At 39.3% G+C, this 14,045-nt stretch overlaps 1 protein-coding gene across 1 annotated transcript in view; it reads left to right on the plus strand.

Moving 5' to 3' along the window:
- LGI1 (leucine rich glioma inactivated 1) overlaps window positions 1–14,045 on the plus strand; it is a 30,613-nt gene that overhangs the window by 92 nt on the left and 16,476 nt on the right. The window lies entirely within an intron of this gene.

Raw genomic sequence — 14,045 nt, forward strand, 5'->3', positions numbered from 1 at the left:
CCGGAGAGGCCTCGGCCGGCCGCGGGGAGCGGGGCTGGCAGGAGGGGTCGAGGGAACGCGGAACCCCCCGCCCGCACGTGTCCGAGCGGGTTCGGCTCTTCCCGGTCGCGGCTGGACGAGAGAACGAGGCGGGCTGAGCCGCAGCCGGGAGAGGAGCTCTGCGAACGCTCCGTCTCGTAAGCCGGCTGGGAAATGCCGGTCTGCGGCGCTCAGTCACCGGCGAGCAGCTGTCAAGGAGCCGGGCGTGTTCTCCAGCGAGCGTTAGGGCGCGCAGCGCCTCGCCCAGCGCTTCGGCTGCCGAAACGCTTTAATCCGTCACAGGGATTTTCTTCTGGACTGTATCAGTTTCCAGCCATGTTATCGATTCATAGAATCACTAGGTTGGAAAAGACCTCTGGGATCATCGAGTCCGACCATCCCCACCTGCCACTAAACCATGTCCTTGAGCACCTCATCCACCTGTCTTTTAAACACCTCCCTGGGCAGCCTCTGCCAGTCCCCGATGACCCCTTCTGTGAATAATTTTATCCTGATATCCAATCTGATCCTCTCGTGGCGCAGCTTGACGCCATCCCCCCTTGTCCTGTCACTTGGGAGAAAAGCCCAGCTCCCTCCTCTCTGCAACCTCCTTTGAGGTAGTTGTAGAGAGCGAGGTTTCCCCTCAGCCTCCTCTCCCCCAGGCTAAACAACCCCAGTTCCCTCAGCCAGATTTCTGGAGTTTTAAACTGCAAATACACTTAATACAGGGGAAATTTTCAAAACTGAAACACTGCTGATGTCGCTGTAATATGTAAGTTTTAAAATACAATTTGTAGCTGGTCGCTGTTGTGCAGTGAAGCAGTCGCACGCTGCGGGTGACAGTGAACCTCCTTACTTTGGCCACCGAATCTCAGTTCTAAAAGCGAAAGTATTTTTTCTCCTGGCTCGTTTGCGCCACTCGTTATTTTACTGTCACTCTGAAGGGATGTGAAGGTGTTGCTAAAATGTCCTGTGGAAAGGAACTCAGTGGCATTATGCGTATATGAGTATACACAGTATTCTGCTGAAGTCCTACTGAATGCAGCCCATTTCCTCTAAAGGGCAGAGGCTCTGCTGCAAAAATGGAACGATCCAAATTAATAATTTAAACATCTCAAAATGAATAATGTATACCCATGAAGCTGTAATAGCAGGCATCTTTTTGTTGTTCCTCTCTTTCGGAAATGGCAGACTGCTTTAGTGTGAATGAATCCTGACATGATTCTGGAAACTGGGCCAACGTATCATTGATTATGCACTTTGAAGAAGAGTGGGAAAGGTAAAGGGAAGATTTGCAGTTCTCGAATGTCTTGGCACTGTGCTGTGGCTGCAAAATCCTGCGTATAGAAAAATTAAAGTTTCTGGGACAGAGGAAAATTTGGCAGTGAGTCCAACTACAGCAACTGTTGTAGATGCTGAAGTTATTTTATAAACAGCTTTTCAGCAGCTAGTTAATTTCATTTTACTATGTTATACTTTTCTGATGTCTGACTGTATTGCTCTCAAACATCACCTGACTGTTTCTTATATATGAGCAACTGTAAGCTCCAGCTGGGGAAGTGGATCAGAAATGGCCTCCCAAATAAATTGGAAGTTGAAACTGCACCTGTCCTTAGCCCCTGGTATATGGATTATAACTTGATCCTATGGGAGTATCTCTGTCATTTAAATCTGCTTTGACACCAGAAAGGACACTTCTCTCATCTGAAACTCACGAGACTGTAAGATAAGGAAAAAAGAGGTGGGCGTAACTCTTTGCAGGGCAGGAGGTGCTGCAGTTTATGTCAGATTTCAGTGGTTGTGTAATCAAACCTTAGGAGCACAGTATTCCATTAGAGGTAAATTGGTCCATGGGGTGGCTGCTGCTAAAGTGAGCATTCTTCTTGAACTAGCACTACTAGTCTGACCACTTCTGCTGAACTGCAGTATTTAATTTTCTGCTAGTCTAGCTCCTCTGACTACCTTGCTGTGGTGTCTGATGAGTAACAGTGCTGGTGTGAAAAAAGGTTAAGGATGGAGGGATGGGACAGAAAGGAAGAGGGAGGTGAGAAATAAGGATGGCATTTTCAGCAGCAGCTCTCTTATTAGATCATTTTAGCCTTCAAGAAGAGTAAATGTTTTCTCTCTCAGGTTTTCAAATTGTTGACATACTCTTTACTCAACTTTAATCACTCAGTTTTTCTCATGATTCAGTGTAACATTTCCATAGAAAGTTTTGAGAAGAAATGAAAATTTCTTTCACCCAAAATTCTTTCCAGGCATCTTCTTGATGAAGTCCATGATTCTTACATACTCCCAAGAGTTTATCAGCTTCTCTGTTTATACATTCATACTATCTTCTTACATTATGTAATCACAGATCATATTATGTAGATCCCCAAGATAGTCTCAGTATACAAAAAAAACTAGTCAAAAAAGGGTACTTCTGTTGAATTTGGTACTTCTCAGCTATTCATATTCATTAAATGGGTGGTAACACTTGCTGATGTTGTTATGAATGCATATTGACTCATGGAGTTTGTACTGAAGAGGGAAATGTGCATTTTAACATCTGGGATGTGTGTTCAGGACAGACCTCTGACCTTTCGTATGATTTGGGGGTAGTATTTACTTAAATAACTTGTTATTTAATTCCCCCATAATTTTCACAGAATCATAGAATGGCTTAGGTTGGAAGGAACCTTAAAGATAATCTAATTCCAACCTACCTCTTACTAGATCAGGCTGCTCAAGGCCCTTGCACACCTCCACGGATGGGGCATCCACAACTTCCCTGGGCAACCTGTTCCAGTACCTCACCACCCTCATTGTGAAGAAATTCCTCCTTATGTCTAGTCTAAACCTTCCCTCTCTGATTTATAGCCATTCCCCTTAGTCCTATCACTACATGTCTTTGTAGAAAGTCCCTCCCCAGCTTTCTTGTATGCCACCTTCAGATACTTCTATCAATGTGTAAGTAACAAAAGAAGGTATTAAATCCTGAAGATGCAGAATTCAAAGGAACATACTCAGTACGCTTAGAATCATAGAATAGTTTGGGTTAGAAGGGTCCTTTAAAGGTTAGCTAGTCCAACCCCGCTGCAATAAGCGGGGACTTGTTCCACTAGATCAGGTTGCTCGCAGCCCCAGCCAGCCTGACCTTGAGTAACTCCAGGAATGAGGATGTTCCTAAAAGCTTACAGTATAAGACATTTCACAGAATAAATAGCCTAATCTGTTAACCTCTTAGATATATAAGGAGGGGGAGTGTGTCCTAACACCCAAGATAAATCTCCTTTGCTGCTACTTGAGATAGTTGATACAGAAGACAAGAATTGATCATTATTTAATAGCAAATCTTTAAATACTGGAAGACACATGTCCATACTCTTCCCTTTTTGAAGGTAATTACATAAAAATACTTAATCCTTTCCATATAAGTTACATTTTTGAGAGCTGTTATGCAGAGAATATTCAGAGAAGATCCCTGTTCTTCAGTCATCGATTTCTTTCTGTGTTTTTTTCAGAAATACTAAGAGCGGCCATTTAGTCCTTGTAAGTATTTAGCTAGGAAGAAATACCTGGACCTTCCTGGAGGCGATCAAGGCCTACTAACATCTAGTAAGGCTGTTTAAACTCAACAGCCTCTGGTTTGCTTGGTCAAAATTAGTTTGGTTAGTTGATTAAAAAATCGGCCCTATTTTTAATGAAGCAAGTCAGGCAGCTTTGCCAGCAGGCCAGAAGAGGCAGCTACCACTGGTATGGAGAGCAAGGGCAAGGTGGTCACTGACAAGCATATTCATTATAAAAGCTGTTTGCAGAGGACATGTATCACTGCCTTTGAGTTTGCATATGAGAAAGTAATATGGAAACATGAAGAATGCTATTAAAATTGAGGTTTATCATGTTTAATCTTTCCTTGTTCTCCATTAAGTTAGTTATTTTGTTGAAAAATGCAGAAACTAGACTTTATTTGATATTGGCAGCTTCTTGTACTTGTCTATGAAATAAGTTGCCAAATCATTTATTTTTGTGTCTTCATAGTACGAAGAGTCTTATGGCATCTGTCATGTTCCTGATTTTTATCTCCCTCTATCTGAAGTCCCCTAGTAATTTGTAGAAAAGCAAGTAGAACTAAAAATGGGTATTCACATATTCACAATATTCACATATTGTAATATATTACACATATATTGTAATATAACATTACATTCAGTAAGTGTATTTCTTCTTTTAAACATACCTGTGTACAACATTAGGGATGCACTGTGTCTCCCAACAAGCCCCAAGCAAGGTATGTACTTCAGTCAGGCAGCTGACTTCCAAGCCTAAGACTTCGTGACAGTCAGGGAAAACCAGTGGGATTGTGCTGGGGGGCAATGGCTCATGCTCACCAGTTCCCATTACTGGGATGGGTCACTCCAGACTAGTCATTGAAGTCTACCAACATTCTGTAATCATCTAGAGGTTACATAAAGAGAGCAGGCTATTGAAATGCGTATCTATTTTGTCAAATTCAGTAGGTGCTCCATGTTTATTTGCCATACAAAGGATATCAGATGTAGAGTTTAACTAGCCACTAGATGTCAATGTTGTTGTGTTAAAAGGCAAATGCAATTTAATTTATTTGGCTGATAAAATTAAATAAAAGCACTTCTGGATTTTATTTTTTTCCCTGTGTAGGGTCAGTTACAAAAAATATCATAGACAAGCCTGTGCTGTGTCCATTATTTCAAGAGCAGCTGTTTTATTTTGGAGTTGCAATTACCATTTCAGTGTGTAATCATTGTCACAAAAGTGCCATTGAAAAAATAGCATCTGATTGTTCATCCGTTTCCTCCCTTGTTCCAAAATCCCAGATCTTTGTCTGAGTAACTGCAATCATTGTATTGCATTGTGTTTGTTAATATGATAACATAGAGATAATAATATGATATCTAATCCTGTTACAAGAGTATAGAATTTCCTATATTCCAATTATCAATGGAAATCTTCCTTTTAATTATTCCTGTTTTACACCATTGGAGATAAATGTCAAAGATACCACGTAGAGGCAGATTTTCTAGAACAGTGAGGCTTTCTGCATGATAAACAATTTGGAAAACTTTGTTCTTATGAAAACCTCACCCTGAGGTGAGGCAGAGCTGACAGATGATGGAATTTTAGAAGCCTGCATGAAATAGTATTTGACCCATGGACCTTACTTATTCCAGACCCCTGTACTTCTAGGGTGAGCACATCATTCCAAACCTCCACAGCTACTGCCTAATGCAGCATCAGACTTTTATCTGAAGGCAGTGGTTCTGTTGACAGTCTACAGAGCACTTTGAGACCAAATTTTGGGAGTTAGTTTTATAAACACTGATTGAAAGCTCAAGAAGAAGACATCTCAAATTCCTGGTTAAGCTTGTTTTCCTGTCTGCTGGTAGGAGAAAAAAATAATCAAAGGTTTTTATTAAAAATGGATTTCCATTGATGTCAAAATCTCCATGAAAAAAAATATGACAAAATTGCTTAATTGTCATGAACTGAGCTATTTGAGTTGAGTCACACTCAACACTTTATTTGATGGTAACATCACTTACACTCTTAACATGCTAATGAATCACAGATAAATGAAGAGTTATAACTGTTTCAATTTCTAACATCTATTTTAGTTTTTTTGACTACAAGTACAGTTATGTAAGAATCTTATCATAATACCTTGAAAACCAGATTTTTTCATTCATTCATTCTGTTGCACTCATAGCAACAACCTAAGTCCTAAAATTTCTGCAAACTCCAAAAAATAGCATTAAAATAAACTAGGCCCATTAAAATATGTATTGTAAATAAAGTCAGTATGACCTTATAAAGACTAATTGACTCAGTGATGGAAATAAAGCAGACTGGCATCCAAAAATAATTCATGGGAGCAACCTCCCATAATATCTCTACAGTTGAGCTTGGGGTGTGTGTGTGAGAAAACCTAAAGAATTTTACTTAATAAATCCCCTAGAGATATATTATGTAGTCTCTTGTCTATTGTCCTTTAATTGTCACTACTACTGCCACAGTTGTGTGGCAGGTAATTTTGGTCTCCAGAGCTTATAGTCTGGCAGCTCTGCTGAAAACAAAGCTCACTAAAAGATTACACATGCATGTAAGCATGCATAAACAATTGGAATGACTTCAGCCCACCAAGAATTTAATTAAAAAGTAATTATCAGTATACGCAAAGTAGTACTTCTCAGTTTTATCAGCCTGCCTTGAAATAAATGGAATACAGGAACTAACTCCTCCAGTGTGTTCCAGTTTTCATTTGAGGAGATTTTAGAAGTGCTTTATTCTTAAATTCCCTCAAGTATGAACATTTTCCTAAGACAGCAAAGAATGCATAATCCTACTTTTATTTCTGGATCTGTTATGGTGGAAAGTAACTGATGGCATGCAAGTACATAAATTCCAAAGAAACAGAAATCTATTTTTTTCCAGTTTGTTATGAGTGTAGTTATATGAGGGAAAAAGGAAAGAAAATTATAAGCAAGAGACAAGGTAAATATAGTAAAGTGGAAATAAACAACCAACCAGCAAACAAGCAATGTACTTGTCTTCTTTAAATTATATTAATAGAATCATAGAATAGTTTGGGTTGGAAGGGACATTAAAGATCATCTAGTTCCAACCCCCTGGCATGGGCAGGGACATTCCACTAGCTCAGGCTGCCCAAGGCCCCATCTGTATCCTTTTTATGTTGAGGATTCCAGAACCAGACACAATAATCCAGATGAGGTCTCACAAGAGAGAAATAGAGGGGCAGAATCACCTCCCATGATCTGCTGGCCATGCTTCTTTGGATGCAGCCCAGGATATGGTTGGCCTTCTGGGTTGCGAGTGCACGTATCCGGCTCATGTCGAGCTTCTCATCGACCAACACCCCCAAGCCCTTCTCTGCAGGGCAGCTCTCAATCTTGTCATCCCCCATCGTTGTGCCATGCTGGATTTGTTTTGTGAAAATAAAAGGAATATCAAGCAAAATTGCAGTCCATTGCACTTTCAAATCATAGTAAAAAAGGTATGCATTTCCTTGTTTCCTCGTGGGCATTTGCCATCTATATATATTCTTAATAATTCACTTGTGATGAGAATCGAGGCAAGGCACAAAAAATTGACAGTTTAATGTATGTAATCTAAAGTCTTCTCTATAAAAAGGTGAGTGACAGGTCTCTATCTTGATTCATAGAAGCAGTTAAGCACTGCTGTCATACCTGGCATAGAAAACCTGGAAAAAAAAGGTGCCTCAGAGTCTAAGACATAATGCAATTGAAAAATAAGGTCTTATTCCATGCACATTCCAGGAAACACTTGCAGTTTTAGAGATGCATTGCTTAACAAAAAGGAATCAGGAAAGTCAGTCCTGCAAACCATACTATACAGCTGGGCAGGTGTGTTCATCACAGCGTTTTCCACTGGTTGTCCTAAGGCTAAGAAAATATTTCATAGCAGGAGTTCTTTGTAATACACAGTGGTATAGTCAAGTGTTTGGAATCTCACAGATAGATTTTAAAAAACAATGTATAAGGTCACAGTAGGGCATAATGATGACAGAATCAGCCCTCATTCTACCTTATGATTTCAGTGGGATTGCTTCTGTAGTACAGTAACTACGTGTAGAGACTGACAGGAGTTGAGAGGATCAGTAGCTGATCATTCACTGGGAACTGAGGGGTATAGGGATATAAAGAGACTGCTCTGGACAGTGAAGTAGGATGAATCAGTAAAAAATCCTATTTCACTTTTTTTTAATGAACATGTTTATAGAGTCCTACTGTAAGACCTCTTTTAATTAATTATGCCATTACCCATTCTGCTAGAACTGACCTTCCATTAGTAAAAGACTACAACAGATTGCAAAATTTGGGGAATAATAGGAGTTATGTTTCAAATTAAATACAATTTTGTGTTATTTAATCACCAAAATCATTCAGACATAAATTACTGAAACATTGTCTACCTTTCTATTGAAAGTATTGCCAGGATATACTATACATTCAGTGACATCTAAGTGGAATGGGAAGGATAACTATCCTAAATAGGAACAATTATTCTAACTTAGTTTCAGACATCAAGTTATATCACTTATAGGCAGCAACACTGAGCCATGCAATATTCACAACTCTAGAAGTAAAAACAGCAGACTCAAAAAACTGCAGAGAAAAATATCTACAGCAAATAAAAATAAATATTCCAGCTTGTACACTGGAGGAGATCCTGCTACTTGCTGAAACCACATTCAATTTGCAAGTGATGCATTAAAATGTTAACAGTTAATGTATCTAGATGACTGTCTTTCTCAAATGGAAATAAAACATAACCACATAAAAGATAAGGGTCAGGACGTGAAGTGAGATTTGAGCGGAAAAACATTTCCTTTAGCATATCACAGAATTTTCTCTCATGTTTGCATTATGATGTCCTCATATATACAGTTCTTAAAAGACGGATTATATTATTTAAAGTTATATTATGATCTGGTTTTATATATATTTTAATAATCCTGTTTTAGTCAATCATCTTTCCCTGTACAACTGACTTTTATTTGAACCTCAGCCTTAACAGAGTCAGTATTTGTCAGGTTTCTATAATCTGAGTCTGTTAACAAAAGGAAAATATTCTGACAACCTCATTTATCTCAGATATGTTCATAATCCATCCACAGATTTTAAGAATAGGAAAACTGGTATTTAGAGATGAAACATTAAATTCAGTTCCTACTATAGGACTCCTGAAGCATAATCTTTCTCATATAATTTTTCTGTTGAGCTTAACTTTTACTTGTAATTTTCTATAATCACCTAATTTTTTAGAAGGTAAGTTTAAGGTTTTCTGTATACAGAAATTAACTCATTCTATGATGTGTCTTGGAGTTAATGTATACTGTGGAATAAAACTCCTGTGTTTCTAGGTAGGAGTTACTTTAATGACCAGTATTTCGTTATCCTTTCTTTCTTGCAACTGGCCGATAAACTCATGTATTTTGCCTTCAAATTCAAGATCAGATTGTTACCACTTGGAAGGCTTTTACTAGATTAAGAAGGAAAAGTAAGTCTTATTCAAACACTTGCTTATCTCCATTAATCTGATCTTTCATCCTGAAAGGATCCAACCACTGATATTCTCCTAACGTAGAAAAGTGATTTCCTAAAGCTGGAAAATATTTTAAGATGCTTCTAATTGCAAACTGTAGAGATGACTATGTTCTAGAGACAGCCCCCAAAACTTCCACATGTTCAAACCTGACAGAATAAAATCTTTCCTATCATACCAAAGTTTTTGTCAGACAGATTTTGAAAATATAGGTTTCATAACCTTAACAATCAAATGACACTTACCTATAGTACACTTCACTGTTTTATGGAGTATGAGAGTTGGAAAGCCATGTATAAGCAGTTTTTCACTTGCGCTATCCATCAAATTGTAAACAGGGAGGTAACTTCCAAAATTCACATTAGTTTTGTCAGCATTGTTGGAAGACACACTGCCAGAAATTCAAAACCACACTATATAGTACAATTTTTTTTAATGTAGCTTCATTGCTGTCTTGAAAGTAATCACATAGATGATGAATTGTCATCCTTTCAACTCTATAGTAAGAACAACTAGGGAAGCATTTTGATACCGTGTTACTTGGAGACATCAGTGCCTGCAGAAAAATATGCCAGTACAAGGGGATATTAAATTGTTTTCTCAGTTAAAAAGAAGCTAATATGCTATTAATGTATGAAGGTACTGTTGTACTGTCAACTAACATTACAGTATGAAAAGCAAAGCCTTAAACTTATGGTGACATCCATGATTTCTGTTGATTAGCAATTCAGTGCAGTCTTAGAAAAATACGAATACCTTGACCTTGGAACCTGAGAGTCTTTATAAAAGGGCAGCACAGCCAGGTCACAGATAATAGTACAGCTGCCTGCCAGCCACATCCACACGGATCCTCCATGTCCTCAGCAAAAGGGATTTAGCTGTCTTCCGAACATCACCCATTCTGAACCTATAGCAACCCTCCTGTAATATGTGAAGCTATTTTTAGCATCAGGGCAGCCTTGAAAACAGCAGGTAAAGCATGAAAGGAATGAATAAGTGGTTGTGGTGCTTGCCTGTGAATAGGAGCTATATATAATTCTTGAAAGAAAGAGATCTTTGTATATGTATAATGTGTGTATGAAGGGAGATTGGCCTTCTCCCTGAGGGGAGGCAGAGGTGTCAGAAACATAGAGTAGAGCATTACTACTACTTCTGACCTGAGCACTTACCTAAAAAGTTTTTTTTTTCAGATGTTCTGTTTAGGAAAATAAATTGTTAATGAAATTGGGTATCTTTGATTCAGTCTTTATTTGCAAAGTATAGTGTTCCCTGAATGAAGAGCAAATGGAACAGCAGGAAACTATTGGCAGCTCCAAATTCTTTTCAGCCAATATTTCCTCCAAGAAGTTGTTTTGAGACGTTTCTCAGGTCCCCCTTTCCAGTGCCTGGGGTCTAACACCTTGGGTTTTGTGATGTCTGTACCACTTCCTGAGTTCCCACTCCTGGTTTCTTGTCTTTCTCTTTTTCTCTTATATATTCATCCTTTTGCTTCAAAAAAATGCTTAGGAAAGAAAGCCACGTGTGCCTTTGTTTAATCAGTAGTGTGTGCCATTTGTTTAGCTGGGGAGCTATATTGCTTTATGAAGGAGCTTATTACTTCTTACTGATGTATTATATTGAGGCTGGGAATTAAGCTTTCCAGTTTTAATGACTCTGCCTAAATCACAAGGGCAGCAAAAGTGGAAACTTGCAGATCAGACAAGTGATTGGCGTCTAGAAAAAAGTCAGCTGCGTGGAATTTGGATTGTTGTCTTAGTAAAGTGGTATATAGGAAGCATCGTAAGCTCAAAATGTGAATGTTAGTTTGCTCAAGGTAGGGAAAATCCTTTAGCTTCTGAACAGTCATAACTAAAGCATGGGTCTCTCTGTTGCCACAAAAATTACATTTGAAACTACAGCCAGTTCTTAGATGATGTGTTCATTTTGCTCTCCCACTGCAGAGGGAGAGAGCCAGCAGCCAAAAGAGCAAATCCTTTCTTAAAGCTGTACTGAGTAAAACAGCATGTTGGCATATGAGCAAATGCAGTGGACTTCTTCAGCCCTCCGAAGTCTCCTGTGCAGGGAGATGTGGTTCATAAGGAAAAAAGACTGGGGAATTCAGCTTGGTGCACTTTCCTATTAGATGGAGAATCAGTGCTGGGCTTGTGCAGTGGCAGTGTGTCAACCATAAAGTGGGCTGGGATGTCAGACAGATCTAGTATTTGCTTGAGGTAAAAGAGATTAACTCTCAACTGAAATAAGGCGTTTTTCCAAATTTCTTGGGTTGTTAAGAACAATAAAAACATCAGTAAAATACACTTGTGGAGCTATCACCAACGACCCCTAAAAATTTTTCCGCGCTGATCCAAATCCCAGCTTTGTAAAGCATTCTGATTAGCTATGATGGAACAGTAATATGGGTTTGATGAGGCACATCTGTCTCACTGTGCAATTCATTATGTCAGGGGCACTCCAGCGAGGCTTTTACTGGAACTATTTCAGTGACTTCTGTGGTGCTAAGATTTCTTTCGCTGTCAATTATCCAGGATGTAGAAACCTTCTGTTTTTAATGAGTAAAGATTCTCTCCTCAAAAGCCTGTTACCTCTGCCATGTAATAAATAAATTTCCTATGTACATTTAAATAAATGACATTAAGCTGCTTCTTGCCTGCAAAATGACAAAGGAAATTAAATGCAAGTTTATAAAGATTAGAATAATTCTGCAGTGAGCCAATGCCATGAAAAAAGTACAGAAGGGCAATGTAAGATAGTACAGGTCAAGGAAAGGATTTTACAACATGCTGTCTGTTTTTAATTAGCATCTTGGCAAACTGGAAGAGCTCAAACATTTTTCCATGAAGAAATGTATTACAGTCTATTCTAGCTGCCAATTAAATGGCATTTAGCTACAGTGAGAGTGGTGTGTTGTTTTGGGTCTGTAGAAAGCACTTGCTCATGCTAGAATAGCTGGGACATTTTGTTTCAGATACAGGATTCTTACTGGGCTGTATTTTCTATCCGTCTGTATTTTTTACTGTAGGCATGAAGGATACCTCCTATGAACACCTGCTAAATTAATAGTGCAAGGGGCTGGCAGAGAAGAGACCATAATTCTGAAGTGCCAGTTTGTCTACACCTCTAGAAGGTCTGCCCTCCAGTTAGATGGTAAATTTTAAACAATGCTAGCTAAATACTAGGGCATTTTATGAGATTCATATTTTGTCCTCTTTGGTCCAGACTGAGGTAGTTTGTCACCAGTTCTATCCTATGGCTCATTTAAATGTTTTTGAGTATTTGTAATATGAAACTGCCCCTCAAATGTGTGGCTTGCTATATGTTTTCTCTAATAGCAAAACAAATGCTCCCTGCTTGCTTGTGTCCTCAGCTGCTTGTTCTGGGTCTATCAGTTCTTGTTTTGTTTTGGATGAATTTGGGCTTGTTTAGGGTCTTCTTTGGATGATGAGTCTGATTCTGTTCCACTGAAGTGGACAGGCATGTTTGTCTGGCTGAAAAGTGTCCCCATTTCCAACCTTGCACAGATGAGGTGCTAAACCTCCCAGAGTCTAAATTAACTACTGGCAATTTTTCTTGAAAGGTTTCTTGAAAGACTGAGAAAGCAAACCTGGTGTTCTTGCTCATTGTTTCCTCTCCTAATGCCTGCCTTTGGATTAGGTGTGGTCTCAGGTCCCGCTATGAACCATGAAGTAGCACAGCTTCACCCATCTAGTATTCAGAAGAGCAGTTAACTTCATGCTATTGGATTGTGTTCTGCAAAGCATACTGCTTTCTCAGGGAGCTTGTGAGCCTTCTAAAAACCTGATAAAGCAACTGGTCCCACTCTGCTGGAAAACAGAAGGCAGGAGGTAGAAGGGAAGAGCTGAAGAGTCCCAGCTGTGGGATTTCTACAGGCGTTCAATCCCATTCAGAGAAGCAGGAATAGACAAGCCCAGAGGAAACTGGGGATCAATTCATAACAGGATCAGTAGGATTCATGGGGTCTTTCTTGTACTGAAGGGCCAATCCAGTAGCTGAGGTTATGTCCATGTCTGAACTGAAGGACAGTTAATGGATTTTTCCGTTTGATACTGTGTTCCGTTCTTTGTCTTTACTTACATAAGGTAGAGCTACCAAGCTGTGGCACTTACCTGCCTGCCTTGAAAGAGAGTCAGACCAGCATGAATGGGCATCCAATAGGACACACAACATTAGCAGTATTGCCAGTATCGACTGTTCAAAGATGATGGATTAGGCCTTTAAAATTTTGTGATACTGTTTTAAAAGTCATGTGATATGAAAACATAGTACATTTTTGATACTTCATATCTTATTTCTGAGCTTTTATCTCTCTTGGTTATCCAGGAGGTTGGATGACGTGGCCTTCTTAGGTCCCTCCTAGCCTGAGAGAGCCTTTAAAAAAATCTCAATCCTATAGCTTTAAAGTGTCTTCTGAGGTAATTTTTAATATTTTCTGCTATTTAAAACCTGCAATTGAAATAATGCATCAAGGATCACAAAGATGTTGGAAGTCCTTGATTGTAACAAAATAAAACCTAGACATGGATGAATCTTGTCTAGCTTCTCTTTGGGTGTTTTCCTTACAGAATGACAGTTCAGGATACAGCACATCTCTCCTGATACTCATTTTGTCATTGGTCAAATTCTGGTGTACCTTAGCCAGCGAGCAGCCTTAGAGCCACCTGCCCACTCACCAGGATGTGCTCAGTGGAGCAAGTGTTCTGCATCACCATGCAGTTTTGGCCATCAGAGCTAAGACCTGACTCTCTTCCGAGGTGATCCCTTCTAACTCCACAGTGGACTGTGAACTGGCTACTTTATGCAAGGGAAAGGAGGCCACCCTCCAAGTTTTTCTTTCCTCTGAAGTTGGCAACAATGGCAGCAATTAAGTAGCCATTTCCTCAGCTTTTGGACACAGGGACTGGCCT

The sequence above is a fragment of the Phaenicophaeus curvirostris genome, chromosome 9 (assembly GCF_032191515.1).
Source record: "Phaenicophaeus curvirostris isolate KB17595 chromosome 9, BPBGC_Pcur_1.0, whole genome shotgun sequence".
Lineage (NCBI taxonomy): Eukaryota > Metazoa > Chordata > Aves > Cuculiformes > Cuculidae > Phaenicophaeus > Phaenicophaeus curvirostris.